General features: G+C 36.3%; 1 long non-coding RNA gene across 1 annotated transcript in view; it reads left to right on the forward strand.

Annotated features, from left to right (window-relative positions):
- The window catches only part of LOC140695636 (uncharacterized), a 176,423-nt gene that overhangs the window by 152,213 nt on the left and 5,882 nt on the right, over positions 1-18,328 (forward strand). The window contains exon 5 of the long non-coding RNA XR_012071340.1: positions 18,209-18,256. This is a non-coding gene — a long non-coding RNA (uncharacterized lncRNA). The remainder of the gene's footprint in view (positions 1-18,208; positions 18,257-18,328) is intronic.

Here is an 18,328-nt window from a genome sequence, read left to right on the forward strand (position 1 = left end):
AAGCCACAGCCTGGGCAGCAGCCGAGTCTGCCTAACATGAGCGCTTCCTCCAGCCCCTCCTTGCCTTTTACACTTTTCTTTCTCTCCAAGTCGCCCAGAGCCACATTTTAATAAGTGACCTTCAACAAGCTGAATAATTTCTTCAGTACAGGGGTACATTCAAAAGCCTTGGAGGATTTAGCTGTAATAAGTAGTCCTAGCAAATATACGGTCTTATTAAGCCTTTGAAGTCTCTAAAAACTTCCCTTAAATAGCCTCAATTGAAGGTTCGGGCTAGATGATTTACAGAGCCCCTTGCAAAGCAAAAATCCTATGATTTGGGATCAGCAGAACCAGCTGAATATTACAGCTTACTGCAGTTAATATAGCTTTTCCATCTTTAAGAGTACTTTTGGATCCAAAACAGGCTGCTTGAATTGTTCTGCTATTAACTATTAATTAATGTCCAGTCTGCACTGGGCCGGGAGCAAAACCAAACAAGGCAGAGATTTCTATTCTCATGCCCTTAAAGAATGATCTGATAAAAGTTTTCCGTTAGATGCAATTAGAAAACCTGGTACAGTACGGCAAAGCCGAAGATATTTTCTTGTGACTCTAGATTGTGTCATTTAGCAGACTCAGGGTTTGTATTTTTCCTTCCACAAACCCTGTACTTCACTTACAGCTCATACCTTCCACATCTATTTCTGTTGATTTTATAAACAAGTTTGAAAATAATGTAACAAAATGTTCCTGCTATTTCATTTTTCAGTTAAGGATGTCAAATATCAGAGAAATCTCTGGTTGGTTGAAGAATTAGATTTCTTACCATATGTGCTGGGAATACCAGTTTTTGAAATCTTCAAGGACTTTTTACACTAATCATTGCCTTTTAAAACAGTAATTGCATATTTTATCATGTACAGCATCTATGGCATGATTTTTGGAGAAATAAAATTTTAAAGCACAATCACAAACAATAAATACATAAGTAGAGAATCAGCATCAATAGAAAGCATAGAAATTAACAGAAAATTAAATTATAAAAATCAATTTACTGAATAACCAATTCCTGAATGGAAAATTGACTGATCAAATTTACCAATAACTTGTTTTAAGAAATATTCTTAAATATTTAGAATATATTTAATGAAAATGAATCTTTTAAGTATATCTATTGAATGAATCTTTTTTTCTCCTAACAATATGTCAGGCAGTATTTTAAGTACTTTACATAAATTAATTTATGTACTCTTTGCGTCAGTCCTATAAGGTGTATATTGTAATATTATGTCTATTTCTAGAGAAAAATAGAGGCACAGTTCTGTGAGTAATTTTCCCAAGGTCCCACGGCCAAAGCTGCAGAGTTTGGCCCACTTTACCACTCTGGCTCATAAAACGACATTCACAGAAATTATATTGACGTGTTTATTTAATAATGTATTCAGTATATCAAAATAAAAGGAGATTAAATCAGTGGTTACTCTTTGTTTTCAGAAGTTTGAATATATCTTAAAATACTGCTAGGGAGAATATATCCATTGACTAAAATTTGAAGAGAACATATTTGTATTTACTAAATACATTTAAGAAGAATATTCCTTAGAACACACCACCACTGTGTTGTATTCATTAGAAGAGAGTCACTAAATAAAGAGAGAAATTAAGCTTCACTTCTTGAAGGGAAAATCGAAGAATTTGTTGACATAAATTTAAAACTACAGAAAGAAAAATTAATCAAGAGAAAATCTTAAATATAGATGATTTGCTATGAGGTAAAGCTAAGAATATCATAGATTAGATGTCCTATGAACACTTTATCGAGAATAGGAATTTTCTTTTAAAATATTTTCTGGTAAAAAAAAGAAGATAAATATTCAGTTTACTGTCTGTTTAAAAAAATTTTCTAATGCTAAAATTTCTGCAACTATGGTCAAAGGCAGGGAATGTTTAGGGCAAGAAGCCCTTGTCTGTGTAACTCAAAGAACCAAAATCTACTTCGTGATGAGATTATCGATTTGGTGCCCTGATAGCCCACCAAGGCAATTCCTTGGGAGGCAGGGTAGCACTTCTGACCAAGGTGCGCAGATTTTATAAAATTATTTCAATCCTAATCCGTTTTGGACTGTCTATAGGACATTATCTATTTTTCCCCTCTCAATTCTCTTAAATCTCTTCCTGAATAAGTCATTAGGCCCCCACAAAGAATTGTGTTAGTCATCCTGGAGGGAAATTTAAGAATCAGACGTATGTAACTCCTTACTGTGTTTATTATAAAAATGACTGTGATGATGTTGCCCATTTCTTTATGTAGTGTGCTCTTTACGAAGACCAGAGTCCTTCCTCATCTCAGTATCAGGGGAAAAAAATGGATTTCTCCTATGCAATTGATTTATTTTTGTCTCAACGACACCTTGAGTGGAACCTAAACTCATAATCTCCTAATTTTTTTTCTGTTCTGATATTCCTTATTGATGGGTAGCCTTTGTATCTATTTGGTTGTGCAAGCCAGAAACCTGGAATGGTCCTTGACTTTTCTTCTTGCCCATCTCACATATCCAATTCATCATCAAGTCATGTTGGTCTTGCCTCCTAATTATATTCCTCCTCCTATCTCTCCAGCTCCAGCACAATAATCTTGATCCAGAATACCACCATCTCTCAGTCATATTCTATACTAGTCCCCAAAGACTTATAGCATCTACTGTCACCAACCAATCCATCATGCTCCATGCTGCAGCCAGAATCATTTTTAAAACATAAATTTAATCATGTCATCATCTGACTTAAAATTTTTCTGTTGTTTCCCATCACTCTTACAGTAAAGACAAAAGTTGTTAACACAGCAAGTCCCTGTGGTCAAGCTCCAGCCTCATTTCCTGTTCTCCTCACCATGCCATAGTATAGTCCTGCGATGGCAGGGACTGTGCCCATTTCATTTACCACTTTATCCCACAGTCTGCTTGAACACCTGACACATGCCAAGTGCTCAATATGTAGTTATATAATACATAATTAAAAGGAATAATTAAAAGATTGAGTGAATAAATCAATCAGATGAGTCTGTTCACAATCCACTGGACACACTTCGTGTATTTTTCTATCACGGACTTCTATCTCAGAGTTCCCTATCTAAATCTTATCCATCCTTTAATTCTCAGATCAAATGTCAATTTCATCAAGAAGACTTCCTTGATTTATCTAGTGGAAAATTCTTATGTACCCTATTATAAAATCCTGAGTACTTCTTGTATACTACATGTAATATGTAATCATCTGCTTAAATATCTTTAATTTGACTAATATGGCCGATCAAACTCCACAGTCCTTGAAGGCAAGTGCTGAGGTTTTGCTTCTAAGTGTTCTGCACATCACCTAATAGCCACATCTGCATGTAAGTGTATGTGCTCTACTTGACTGAATGATCTGATTGACCGATCTGGCAACATCTGGATGATTTTTCCTGCCACTAGAGCAACTGTTGTGATATTAGAAAGAGTGGATGAGGCCAATAAAAATGTGATGGCCCAGTAAAAATGTTGGTTAGGCAATATATCTCTTGAAGCTAGCTTTAAGTATCAAGAATAAGAGACTTATTTGGCCTATAAATTTTTGTTGGTTTTCTAAACTCAAATGTCATAAAATCTACTTCATAGCTACAAAATGTGCTGTGGCTGGGTGTTTTTAAGAATTACCTAAGATTTATACTAAAGAAATTTTCCAAAAGACTAATACGTGTACCACTGGGGACAGAAAAGTTGATTTTAGGTGCCATAGAGACAGGTTGTTTAAAAAATCTTTAATTGTTATGAATATATTTTAATGTACACTAGAAAAAATAAACTGTCACATCAACACCATAATTGTCACTGTTAATATTGCTTTGGATGGGGTTGAGAAATAAGCATTTCTGTTTTGAAAGTAATAACTTTAAATTAAAATAGTAAAATAATGTGTGCTATCAGATATGGCCACAACCATGACTGAAGCTTGAGAAATGTTATTTTAGAGACCTGAAATATTAGTCTAACTCATTCTTGAAACCTCCTAGATTCTCACCACTATGGAGTTAATATTTGAGTCTTGAACTTTCACTCATTTGTCAGATATTTATGGAGCAATGCTGTATGTAAAGCTCTAGGCTGAAAACTGGAGAAATAACATGATTAAGAAAGTTTCTTCCCTCAAATAATTCACAACTCCAAAAGGAAGGCACTATGGACAAAAATAAATAAACCCAGTGGAAGTGCCCTCACAAAAGGACAGCTATTGAAGGATCATTTGTGAAAGGGTAAAAAGGTAGGAATAATCAGTCCTGCTTGGTGAAGGAGGTGTCCAAAAAAGGGAATTGTTAAGAGGAGCTGCATCTGAGAGACTGGGTAGGTGTTCACTGGTCGAACAAGTGAGGGCACATCATTCAGGTGAAGACAAAAGTCTGTCAAGCCAGAGAGACATCTATGACAGGAAGTAATCCCAAATAGGGGAGCAGGGTGCACAGTAGAATAGGGGCTGGAAACTGAGGCAAAAGAGGCAGGTAGAAACCTAGTATCCTGTGCCAAGGAGTCATTTCTATACTTCAAAGGTGACAAGAGGACCAATACATATGATAGATGCACAATCGAATTTCTATTTAAAAATCATAATAATGCCAGAGGATTTTTTTATTCTTGTGAATTTCAATGCAAGAAGTTCCCAAAATACTTTTCCTAGCAATGCTTCTCTTAGAAAAAAAATTTCTCCAAAACACCCAAAAGTGAAATTTGAAGAAGAGACTCAGACTGATGTGAGATGAAGAGAAACTTAAACTATTAGAGGAAAAAAAAATCATCCATCTCTCTGGCTTCCATCTCCAGTTCTGAGGGTCTCCCCTGTTTCTTAAGGAAGTCAGTTCCTAATCATCTGCTCCCTCCCAGGCATCTACCATCCTGCTCCTTTTGCTTTGGTATTTCCTGAAACATCATAGCATTTCTGTAATCTTTTATTGACTAAATATATAGATCAAGAACTTATAAAAATAATTTGCCATAAATTGTGGCAATACTTTTTTTTCAAACCAGCTCCTAGAGTAATGGAAATAAAAGCAAAAATAAGTAAATGGGACCTAATTAAATTTAAAAGCTTCTGCACAGCTAAGGATACCATCAACAAAATGAAAAGGCAACCTACAGAATGGGAGAAAATATTTGCAAATGATGCAACCAACAAGGGACTAATTTCCAAAATATACAAACAGGTCATACAGCTTAATATCAAACAAAAACAAGCAACACAATAAAAAAATGGACAGAGGACCTAAATAGACATCTCTCCAAAGAAGGTATCCACATGGCCAACAGGCACATGAAAGGATGCTTGACATTGCTAATTATTAGAGAAATGTAAATCAAAACAGTGAGGTATCACCTCACACCAGTCAGAATAGCCATCATTAAAAAGTCTACAAAGAATAAATGCTGGAGAGGATGTGAAGAAAAAGGAACTCTCCTACACTGTTGGTGGGAGTATAAATTGGTGCAGCCACTATGGAGGTCAGTATGGAAGTTCCTTATAAAACTAAAAATAGATTTACCATGTAATCAGCATTCCTACTCCTGGGCATATATCCAGAGAAAACTCTAATTCAAAATGACATATGCACCCCAGTGTTCATAGCAGCACTATTTACAATAACCAAGATATGGAAACAACCTAAATGTCCATTGACAGAAGAATGGATAAAGAAGATGTGGTACACACACACACACACACACACACACACACACACACACACACACACACACACACACACACACACACACTGGAATATTACTCAGTCATAAAAAAGAATGAAATAATGCCATTTGCAGCAACATGGATGGACTTAGAGATTATCATATTAAGTAAAATAAGTCATACAAAGAGAAATCATATGATCTTGCTTATATGTGGAAACTTAAAAAAAGAAGATACAAATTTTATTTACAAACCAGAAATAGACTCACAGACATAGAAAACAAACTATGGTTACCAGGAGGGAAAGAGAAGGGGGAGGGATAGATTAGGAATTTTGGACTAACGGATATACATTACATTTATATATATATAAAATAGATAAACTACAAGGACCTACTGTATGGCACAGGGAACTATATTCAGTTTCTTATAATGAGCCATAATGGTAAAGAAGTATATATGTATGTATGTATATGTATAACTGAATCACTTTGCTGCACACCTAAAACTAACATTGTAAACTACCTGTCAATAAAAAATAAGAATTAAAAAAATAAATTTTAAAAGAAAAAATAATTAAGCATTACAATATAAAACATAAATATTTTTGGTCATTATTCGGATTTTATAGTCTAGGAAATTTTTTCTGTGAGTGAAAGAAATGGAGACTTCACATCTTGACATTGATTTTACATTAATCAGGTCAGTGGTTCTCAACCTTGACTGCATTTTGGAATCACCTGAGGAATATGACAAACTTTTGCCAAGTCACAAAGAGAGAGAGAGTCTTAAAAAAAAAATACATATGCACCATAACTAAGTAAAAAGACAAATGACAAAGGAGGAGAAACTATTTATAATACTAATATATTAAATATTTTTAAAAGAACAGAGAACAAAATTTAGAAAAACAGGCAAAAGGCATCAGCAGACATTCAAAACAAGATGTAGAAATGGCTTTTAAATATGTGAAAAGCTGGTCAGTTTCACTTGTAGAAAGATAAATACAGATTAAATTATACTGAGATAATATTCCATACCTCTCAAATTAGCAAAAATTCTAAAATTGGACATTGTATCCTGTTGCTGAGGCTATGGGAAAATAGGCAGTCTCATACTTTGCTGATAGAAGGGCAAAATGACATAATATCTGTTGAAATAAATTTCTAAGCCCAAGACAGAGCCAGTCCTACAATTTTTCACCTGAAAATTCAGCAAGTCAAATTTTTGTGTTTCTATGAGGTGATCTACCTGACCAGAAACACAGTATATTCGGTTAGACAATCCTCGAATGCCTACCCACTCTGAGCTCTGTATTGCCTTCTCTGTTTGTGATCTTTTGAGGGCAGATATGCAGTCCCAGCCAATCATGCCCCATCTCCATGTTGCAGCTTCCAACACTCTAAAATCCGTCTTGCCCACCATCCCTCAGGCAGGATGCCCCATTGCTTATGAAGCACTGTGCTTTCCCAATCTATGGTTGTTTTCCCTTGAGTAAAGGACATCAAATTTGTTACTAAGTTGTTTTATTTTTGTCATTTGACACATCTAAGGAGAATTTGACAGCACCTAACAAAACTACATATGTATTTTACCTTTGACACAACAATCCTATTAAATCAAGGAATTAACATTAAAAATGCATCTGCAACACTTGAAAAAAATATATGCACAAAATGATTTACTGCAACGTTATTTGTAAAAGCAAAATATCAAAAAACTCTAAATTTGTATATGTAAGACTTTGATTAAATAAACCATCTGTCCACACCATAAAGAGCTATGACTAAGTAGCTGTAAAAAAGCAGGTGGAAGATGTCTAAGTACCGATAGGTATGGAGTGATTTCCAGGATTATCCGTAAGAGAAAAACAATCTTAAAAAAAAAAAACAAGGTTATATGGGATAGACACACACACACACACACACACACACACACACACACACACATATACACACACACTCATACATATATATACGCATATACATATACACATATGCATATATATACACACTATAAACTTTTATGAAAGAAAGCATAATAAGAGTATATTTTTATATTGTATATAGAGTCACTTTTTGCAAAAATAAATACAAGAACCATACACCAGAAAATAATGAAATGATTGCCTAACAAAGAGCAGGTGGGAAGAGATAGGGAAGCAAATGAAACTTCTCTGATATTATCTCTTTTTATAGTTTTGATTTAGTAAAATGTTCATGTTTTATGTCTTCCCCCAAATCAAGCAAATAGTAAAAAAACTGAATAAAAGAAGAATCAAATGAACCTGTCAATGTATCAAATTCATAATCACACAGAAGGAAAACTGAATTAATTCAATTAACTTTTGAACACTGGAACATATTCTAAGGATCAAAGAAACTGCAAAGATCTCTTGAACTTTACTCAGTAGGTCCATTGTTGGCAATAGTAGTGTAGGTGTAGAATTCCAAACTATATTTCATGATTTTTTAGGTCTGAGAAATGCGTAAACATTTAGTATGGTTGGGAATGAGTATTTTACATACTGAACAGAGGATGAAGAGGAATAAAACCCATAATAGAGATATTCATGTGAATTCTTAAATATACATAAAATTCTGATTTTTGTCCACTGAACAGCCCTAGAAATGATGATCCCAGTAGCATAGAAGCACACCAAGTACTCACATCAAAATGCCATTTCCCACTTAAAAGAGCCAGGGCATTGGAAAAAAACAATTGATTCTGGTATGGAGCAGGAAAAACACGACATGAGATTAGAATATCCTGTTGCACCAGAAAAAAAAAATGTTTCCCCAGTATTGAGTGGGGCAACGTGGAGAGGATATAGAGCCATTTGAAGCAGCTCCCATGGGTCAAGTTTGGGAGAACATGAGCATTAAAATGAATAATGACAGATACTGAATATGACATTGAATTTTAAAAACCCAAATACATATATGCAAATTAAAGAAAATGGTGGGAGAGAAAGAAGAGGTCTTCTTTAGATTTCTTTAGAATTCCAACTTATAAATGTAAAAGTCATAATAAGAATTTTGAAAATCATCGTTTTACCAACACCATTGTAATAACTGATTCAGGTGAGAATTAACAATGGGTGCAAAAGCCATCAGGTGAAAGATTTTGGGGGAACGGCATGTTGATCCAGTCTCAAAGTGTCACCTCATTTATGAAGTTACTAATCACAGAGTTAAAGGTTATATTTTATTGTAGAAATCGTGAACTAAGGGATCAGAGCTAATATTGCCAATACTGGGATAAGCCACATCATGTGCCCTCAGATATGGACAGTCTTCCTGCCAAAAATATTTAACCTAATCTAACCATGAAGACAAATCATACAAATCCAAGTTGAAGGACAAACCCAATTTCATGAAGGTCAGTGACAGGCTGGAGAGCTGTTCTAGTTTAAAGGAGAAAAAAAGAGAAAAGGCAAATTAGTATAACATGAGGTATTTGATTGGATCCTGAGTCAAAAAGAAGTTGTAAAGGACATAATTGAGATAAGTGGAGAATTTTTAATATGGACCACGTATCAGATAATGATCTATCACTGTTAAATTTCCTGAGTGTTATTGTGTTGTGCTTATATAGAAAAATGTCCTATTCCTTGAGTTACATGAGAAAATATTTGGAGGTAAAATTTCATAAATTGAGAGTAAGTTACTCTCAAATGTTTCAAGAGTTAAAAAATATTAATACTTACACAAATAGAGAGCTAAAGCAAACATTGCAAGGGGATATAGATGTTAATTTACTATTCTAGCAGATAGTTTGTAGCCTTGACAGTTTTTCAAAATGTTGGAAAAACATTGATGCCTGAGTCTCATCCCCAAAATTTCTAATTTCCTTGGTTGGGGGTGGAGCCTAAACTTGGAGATTTTTGTAGCTCACCAGATTGTGCTTAAGTTGAAAACCACTGTGATAGTTCAAAAGTATCATTTTACAAATATGAGGGCGGCAGTGGGGAATTACAACTCCTTGAGCCTAGCAGTTCTTGAGCTCTAAACTACATGCAGGCACTTTTATAAGTGCTTAACATGTATTAATTGGCTACATTCATGAACAGAATAGGCTGTAGGCTTGAATAGATATTTGATTTTAGTCTGTTCATTTTTACAAGATATATCTGTGAGTGATTTACTTTGCACCAGAAACCCAAACCATTCCATCCCATAAATAAGATCAAACCATTTAAAAAAGCATCTGCCTGGAATATGCAAATGATCACGCCAGAGAGTTAAAATTTGAGAACCTTATGTGAAAAACACTCAAATTATATGTGGTCGTGATATATATCAGTGAAAGGGCAAGAGTTTTTCACACAAAAATATATTAATGCAAGAAAAGAGATGGTAAAATATGTATACAGTTACCCCAATCACTGAGAAAGTGACAGACATATAAATTTCTAAAATCAATAATTTAGTAAAAAATCAACCTTTATATCTGACCTTCCCCCAGAATAAAAAAGTTAAGGTTAAAATCTCAAGTTCAGTTATTATTTTATGTTACATTTTAAAAAATGTTTAATGGATGATACATCAACGGAACTTTATATCTCTCTGGCCAAGTATAAAATTTAGATTTCATTTGTCCCTGATTTCAGGAATTTGTGTTACTTGCTATGGGAAAATTAGACATCATTTGAAGCTCTAATTACATCTTTTTTTTTTTGCCCTGATATTTCTCAGCTGGCTAGTCAATGTCCTTGCCCTTTCCATGTTTTTGAATGTCAAAAATTAAACTAGATAAACAGCGATATTTCTACATAAGGAAATTTCATGTGAAAAATAGAAAATACTCTCAGTATAACAGATTTCACAATCTCTGAGTTCTTGTAGCCTCAAGTGATATACTTTATTGTTATCTTAATAATTAAATTTATCGTTTAACAGAAGTGTAACCTTTAGCCAAACACAAATAATTTGTTCTACTCCTTTACTGCATGTGTGTTAGAAGAGTTCTAGTTGCATGGCTAAAATGCAGTATCTAGTGCTTATCTTAAGTACATACAGAATGTTTATCTTACAGTATCCCTAAGAAACAAATTTTATTTGGCTATTACTTCAAAGATTATCCCCATAAATACATTAGCCAAATCAATTCAGTCCTACAGTTGTTAACTAGAAAAACATGAGACTTCTTCTCCCACTTGCCTCTTCACTACATCGGCCTCCCAAGGCCAGAGAGAAGAATGGTACATTATTTAAGAGCAATAATACCCAGGTTTTGATTTTTGTCATACGCAGCTCAGGAAGCAGCTATAAGAAACATAGGAATCAGTTACTTACTAATATCTAGTAGGTTTAGGAGGTACAATGTGGAAGTGGAAATTAAATGAAAATGGGGACTAAATGGAAAGAATTAATACTAAGCAAGATTTTGGGTAATGGTGGCCTTGAAAATTGTAAGGAAGGAAATCACTTCTCATCTGCTTTATGGATTTAGTCTTTTCTGTCCCTGAACGGTAATACTTGCCCTGGGACGGGGAGGTGAGTGTGTGTGAGTGTGTATGTGTCTGTGCTTGGGTATAATTCAACAGCTACTCACTAAACACTCAGTGAAGATGTCCATCTGCAACTCACAACATTTGGGAGACTGTTAGAGACAAGCTTGGAAAGGCCACACCTGCCCTGGACCTTTTTATGAGATCTGAAGTGTAAGCCAAATTGGAACTTCCTTTTTGAGCCCCCGGGGGATTCTTCTAACTCATACTTGGGAGAATATACTTCTGGAAGAGAAGGAAATAGATTCTGGAGTAAACTGACCCCTTGTGGATAAGGTATATAGTTTCTAACAGTAATTGGAGAAATTTCCAAGGAAAAATTCTTAGAAATCTGGAGATAGAATGAGGCTGGAAATGGGCACACCTTCCCAGGAGGACCCTCAGGAAAGGTGGACGTTCTTGGGAGCTCTCCCTTTGGACCAGGGGAAGCCGTATCTAACATACTCACTTACAGTTCTTTCTCCATTACTTTTAGCTTCTGTTAACCCTTTAGTAAATTCAGATATGACTTAACTTTGGTTGTGATGCAGAATTAAGGAGAAAACAGGGTCATAAAGACAGATTGGGCCTGCACTGCTTTTCCCACACACATCTTCCGCAGAGGATTTTGACAAGTAGCATCATTTTCCTGAGGGAACCTAAAGTGCATGAACGTGATTTTAAAAAAAAGGAGTCAAAATGAAGTTTGCATCTTTTTTTTCCTAATGTACATCATTGCCTGCCACACCTCTTCTTCCTGTATACTACATGAGATATCATGAAAAAATGTTTTTAAGACTGAACTTTTATCATCAAAAAGGGGAGGGGAAAAAAAGAACTAGATGAAATAGTGTAGAATGTTGAGCTTTTGTTCCTAGAACTCACTGAACTTACTTCTCCAACCTTCTGCAGATGAACATGGGCTGTATCATAAAATCATTTAGAGCATTGGAGATTTTGATACCAAACAAGTCAAGGTTTCAAGTTACTTGGAGAAGAATGTGAAATGGTTTTCATTTGGGAAATTCTGTTGGAAAAAATACATGTTGATGTTAGTACAAATGCATATTAAACTCGTGACTTGACCGTAGCCCACCATTAGTAAATAGCAAAGTAAAAGTCTTCCCAGTTTTGTCAACTCCAGAATTCTTGCTGTCACCCCTAACTGCACACCTAGGAGATCATAATGATCCTATAAGTTCCCTAGGATCTTGTACAGTGACAAGAAGCTGTGCTGAAACTCTGAGGGCAGGTTGTGACAGCATCACTTCTTTGGAAAATATGGGGCAGGGTTCTCTTATCAGTTACCAACCAGATAAGAATACTAATAGTTTTTGTTCTTTATGCCATATATGGAAAGGGACATGAGAGCGTGAAATCTGACTTGCAGCAAGATCCTCCTACCTGCAACTCTGAGAAGCCGTGAGATTTAGGTAGTTGATAGGTGGCTGGCAGGAGGATCCATTGTGTTCATTGCACTGACATACATATCAGGATGTTGAGTAACAGTAAAATTCTTAATGCAGGAATATAGATTTCTTGTCATATATCATGTTTAATAGATGTATTTAATATTCACTATTGAATATTAAAACTATATTCCCTGGAAGCAATAGAGGCATCAAGAAAGAAAGAAAAATGACATGTTATCTTCTTTGACATATTGAACATTGAAAAAGACTCAGAATAAATACTAACTTAATCATGACAGGTGTGCCTGGGGAAAGCAAGTGGTAGTTACCAAAAGAGCAAGCGCATCAGATGAGAAGTCCAGCAAACCCAGTTTTCTGCATAGTTCGAGCACCAAATATGTAACCTTGGGCAACTTGAAGTCACTCTTCTTAGATTCCTCATCTGTCAAAGTCAGCTCATCATATGCCCTGTATTTACTGTGAAGAGCAAATAAAATAATGGACACAGTCACAGCAAACCATTATAAAATTATACTCATAAAAATATAGGAGAAATTGTTTAATGAAATACTGCATCTGTCATACGCAAATTTTACTCATTAAACAAGAATGATTTTAATTAGCAGCTGCAAATCAGCTGAGCCATCCACATAAAATGAGAAAATACAAATATTAAATAGGAGTACTTAAACAGGAGTGAGAGAGACATTGAAACACTATTGGGTGTAGTTTTAACAGCTTTATCAATTCTCCCAATGACATGGAATAGCTGTTGTTTTCACAAAGTATATCAAGCTCTTAGAAAATTATTGATATTGCAAAAGAAACATTTTCAATTAACATTAAATTCTGAGTGGTGCAAGTTTTTCAAGAAGAACTAGTACAAAGAACAAACAAATATAAATTGGTTTTGAAGTCCAAAAGCTTAAAAACTTTAAAAGTTAGAATTGAAACAGTAAAATAGTAGGCTGTAGGATGCACATAAGTTTGCATATTTTTAGATCAAGAAGGGCTCCACCCTCTGGAGTACCTTTCTCTAAATTTTCTAAAGCCTCCTCTGGTCCCTGATGCTGGCCATGGCTGGTGATGTCATTCAGACAGTGCTCTTTGAGCTCAAATCATGAACCACAAGGGCTTCAGTCCCCATTTCTCTGCTTTGGGGAATACTCCAGCCCTCTTCCTGGAGTATAAGTTCAACCAGCTGCCCTTAGGAGCCCTGGGACTCACACTGATGGATTTGTCCTGCACCTCAGAGTTGGTCCCTGTTCCGGCGGGGTGGCTTAATGAGTAGGTAACTCCCAGTGGTCAGCACAGCATTTCTTTTTGCAGGATCACGTGAGATTGAGTTGCCATACTGGCAGTGACAAACAGCAGATGTTGGGTTGACTCTGTCATCACGTATAAGAAAAGTTCAGGACTTGGCTACCAACAATCCATTGCCACATCCTGGGCTCAAGTTATGTGCGTGGGCTTGTGAAGGAGCTCTCAGTCTTCTCTATTCTGACCACAACGCCATCTAGCATCCAGAGGTGTACTTTACCCTATACACCCCTGGCTATTGGCCCCAAGCCTCTGCAAACTCGATGTCAAACGTCTGACAGCCCTGTGAGTGTGGCAGTTCTTGTCTGTCCGAGGGATTTGGGTGGCTGTCACTCTTGCCTTTGATCTATGTGGTAATGCCATGCTCTTCTGAACTGGATTTCCTTGTACAAATCAGACTGCTCTTTTGCTCTCCCCTCCCCACAAGCCCCTCACCTGTTCTCTTTGCTAATGGGAGTGTGTGGAAGGAAGACAGGCAGTCAACACTGAAAGAATGCAGTGACTGTGGCATAAAGGGTTCAAGAGAAGACATGTTTGGAAGACACGTTGTTCTGTGTTTATGCAATAACATTCTAAACGGTAAATTAAACAAGAGTGGGAAATAAATTGTCACATCTCCCTGCGTAGTCTGAGTAAGGCTTACATTTGTGGTCATCGTGAAGGAAGCACAGAGTTGGTCCCTGTTCCGGGGGGGTGGCTTAATGAGTAATAACAGCATTTGAGAAAGTCTTTGGAAGCCAACACTAATAGGACACAGTACAGAGGATGCAGTTACGAGTAATCACGTAAGCAGAATTAAGTACAAGGTATTAGGGAACTGTAGAGGCAAGATCTGGGTTTTTCAATACAAGCAGGTTCCAAGGAGCTATGACTTGACAGTAATGACAAAGTTTAGTGCCTTTTTCCTCAATGAGAGAGTTGAAATTAGCTACAAATGAAGCATTTGACAACACAGAACCTGAAGGGATGGTGCCTGAACCTGAACAGGAAGCAGTCATGCCTGGGTGTTGTTAGGAAAGGCCATCTGCCACGGGCCCTGAGCAGTCCTGGGTGTTGTTGCTCAGTGTGCCAGGCTGCAAGGTCTGTCCAGCTCCTGATGCTGATCAGTTTCTGTAACTAGTCATACAGAAAGATACTAAGTAGGTCAAGGTGACTGCAGCAAGACTTGGGGTGGCAGGTAGGGCTGAGTGGTTTGCTAGTTGTTACAATGATTTGCAACTTGCTCAAAACATTCTGCTTCTTGGCCCTTGGATCCTTTTCTGTAATGTAACCCACTGCATGTGCAGGTGTCATCTGGGCCCATTGCATTATTTGGTGGGGCTTAGCAAAAAGAGCCAATGCAAACATGCTAATGATCATGCTATTTTATATGCTCTGAACCAGTGAGTCCTTTGTCTCTGACCCAGGAGTCGCCTGTCTTCTGCTGGCATCCTTGAATTAGAAATCAATTAAATTGTTACATTGCAAGGAGGGTAGGCTCTCACAGGCTTAACTGGTTTGGCAGACTCTACAATGAATTTTCAGGAACATCAATTGAACAGTAAACAAATAACCAAAAAAAACTGTTCATTATTCTAAATTGTTATCAATATGTCACTATTTAACATTTTTAATTCAATTTAGCCATATTGACAGGAGCCCAACAAAAAAATTTTTGCCCTGAACTCTGTATACCCTAGGAATGGCCCTAGGTAAGTTTCCATGATTTGAATGGCTACTTACGCTAATAAGCAGAAAATATATCCAAGTTGACTTTTTGTCTGGTGAAACTAAAATTTCTGAAATAGTGCAATTATATGTATTAATTACAACAGTTCTCAAAACATGGGTTGTGCAAGTAACCAGGAAAGATAATAATTTAAAGATAATAATTAACATTTTTATTGAATTATCATAAGCCAGGCACTAATCAAATGTTAGATATGTATATTTCATTTAATCCTAAAATCCTATTATCCTCAAATTTTTTTTAACCAGTTAACGTGTCTGATGTTTCATCCTTGGTTAATATTTTTAAATATTCTGCTTAAAGGTATGATAAATTTAAGCTTAGGATAAGATGGGTGTTAGGGAAGAGATGCAGATCTAGTTGAAGGAGGTTGGATAGCTCAAAGATAGGAACAATGGACCAGGAACATTAAAACAGGGTTTTCAAGGACATCAGGTATTGGAAGGAGAGATGTGAATGTCCTCCTCAGGACTCAGTTTCTTGCCTTCTTTTTTCTGGTTCCTTCTTTTCTTGTATTTCTTCTGTTTGTCTGCTTAGAATAGGTAGTACAGGGCCAAATTACCACCATGGCCAACCCCTGGATTAGGATCCTCACATCTTTACCACTTGAGATAAAAGGGCTCATCCGTCTAACTTAAGTTCAAATTAGTAGGAAGGAATCTTATTAATCCTTGGATTAATCACGGTGGGCATGGTGTATTATAATTAGCAACCTTCACTAAATGTCAAGTTTAAATCCCAGAAGAAGAGAAAGATGCTGGGCAAAACAAGCAAGAAAATATCCACAACGATAGTTTAGACAATTATGGGTCCATCTTTACTTTAAAAGTATAGACTAATCTTATCAATATCATTGGTTTAGTTTTTGCAAAGAAAAAAGATCAATTGTTACTCAGGTGTACACCTTGAACACCACCTAGGAAGCTGGAACCCAAATAGCTAAGAGCCTCCTACTATTTTTGAGTATGACACTGAGGTTAAAAATAATAGTAATAGTAATGTCCTATGTAGTCGAGAAATATATTCTAAACACACTGTAGTTACCAAGGATCATCAACCCTAAAATATTCCTGTCACCAAAAAGTGGTTGCCTGGTTGGGCCAATAAGGCTGTAGAATTTATTATGTTTCTTTTATAAAAAACTGTACTAAGCCTATCCAATGTCACAGACACACTAGTTAATTGATTCAACAGCATGTTTGAATTTACATTAGAAAAACAAAACCACTTGTTTAGTATCATATGTAAATAGCATCTGTATTCTAATCATGGATTTTGATGTCAAAGTTGTTCACCTAAACATGAGCTCTTTGCAATGAGGAACACTTTCAAAAACATTTATTTTCATAAATTTGAAAACTCTGGCAACCTCTTCCCCTAGAGGCCATTTTCGAAGACTGCTTTTGAAGACTGGGTATACATAACAGGACTGTATTTTTTATGACTGCATCTATGTTTAGTATTGACACCTTTTTATTAGACACATCAAGAGGTGTCTGTTCAAAAAAAGTGTCTTTTACAGGCCAAATGGCTCACTTTGATGAAAGAAAGGTACATGCCATACGAAAAATGCAGGCTAAGGGGATGGTTAGAGGGACATTTTATAGTTGTCTAACATAACAAGGACCAGCAACTACCCCCGTCTCTCCTGAAAAGAAAAATACGTGTTTGGGGATAGATAGTGATGGCTGAAAATAAAGACCAAGTTACCCCAGTAGCCACTATCAGCATTTGTGTCAGCTGGCAGGTTCGAATGGGGGCCCCTTCTCCACTTTCCCTGAAATCAGGGCCACACGACATTCCTGGGCCCTGGGCACTCTTGCCTTCGTGGGCCCCTTTGTCCATAAAAATAATTATAAATTGCGTTTGATCACTGTGTTGGCATAAAGATGAATATGTTGCTATTTCCTATTTAAAATTTTTTTCTTTGACCTAAAAGCCTAATTTTGATTTAAAAGACACTGAAACATGTTCACAGACCCCAAAAAGCATTGGGGTCACCAGGCACTGTGCCACTGTGCCCGATAGATAAGGTGGATTTCCACCAAATCACACTTCTTACTCTTCAAGAACATTCAGCCTTGAAACTCTAGTTCAGTTAGATTCTTGGCACTTCTAGGGTGAGAACTAGTATAAAACCAAAGTTTCTAAATGACCGGCCAGTGAGTCCAAGAAATTCACTAATTCAAAAAGAATAACTGTAAAGCATCGTTACCCACAGGCAAATAGTCTGTCCTCTATGTTGACTTAAACACACATATTAGGGTTGAAAAATTTGAATGGAAAAGAAGTACAGTGTAGAAGCAGCTATTCCTAGGGAAGCTTTCACACGTTCCCTTTGGATGGAATAAGCTGGCAGAACAGTGTCTTCTATAGAGTATATTTAACAGTTGTTGGTTGACCTGATGCCACTTTCTGTGCTCCAAGCCACAGACAGGTAAGCAAACACTTGGGAGTTGTTTGACAAAAATAAACATCCCTGTCCTAAATAAGATGAAGTCATTTTACATTATTCATTTAGTCATTCAATGAATATTAATTAGTGCCCACTGTATTTGTTCCTAGGGATATGAGCCCAGGCCTGGAGGAGTGAAAAACCTGGTGATTTTAAAAGTAAGTAATTCTGCAGGCTGAGTGGTGTGGGATGGTGGTGACCTTTGTGGGAGATGGTGATGACACTGAGAA

The sequence above is a fragment of the Vicugna pacos genome, chromosome 3 (assembly GCF_048564905.1).
Source record: "Vicugna pacos chromosome 3, VicPac4, whole genome shotgun sequence".
Classification (NCBI taxonomy): domain Eukaryota; kingdom Metazoa; phylum Chordata; class Mammalia; order Artiodactyla; family Camelidae; genus Vicugna; species Vicugna pacos.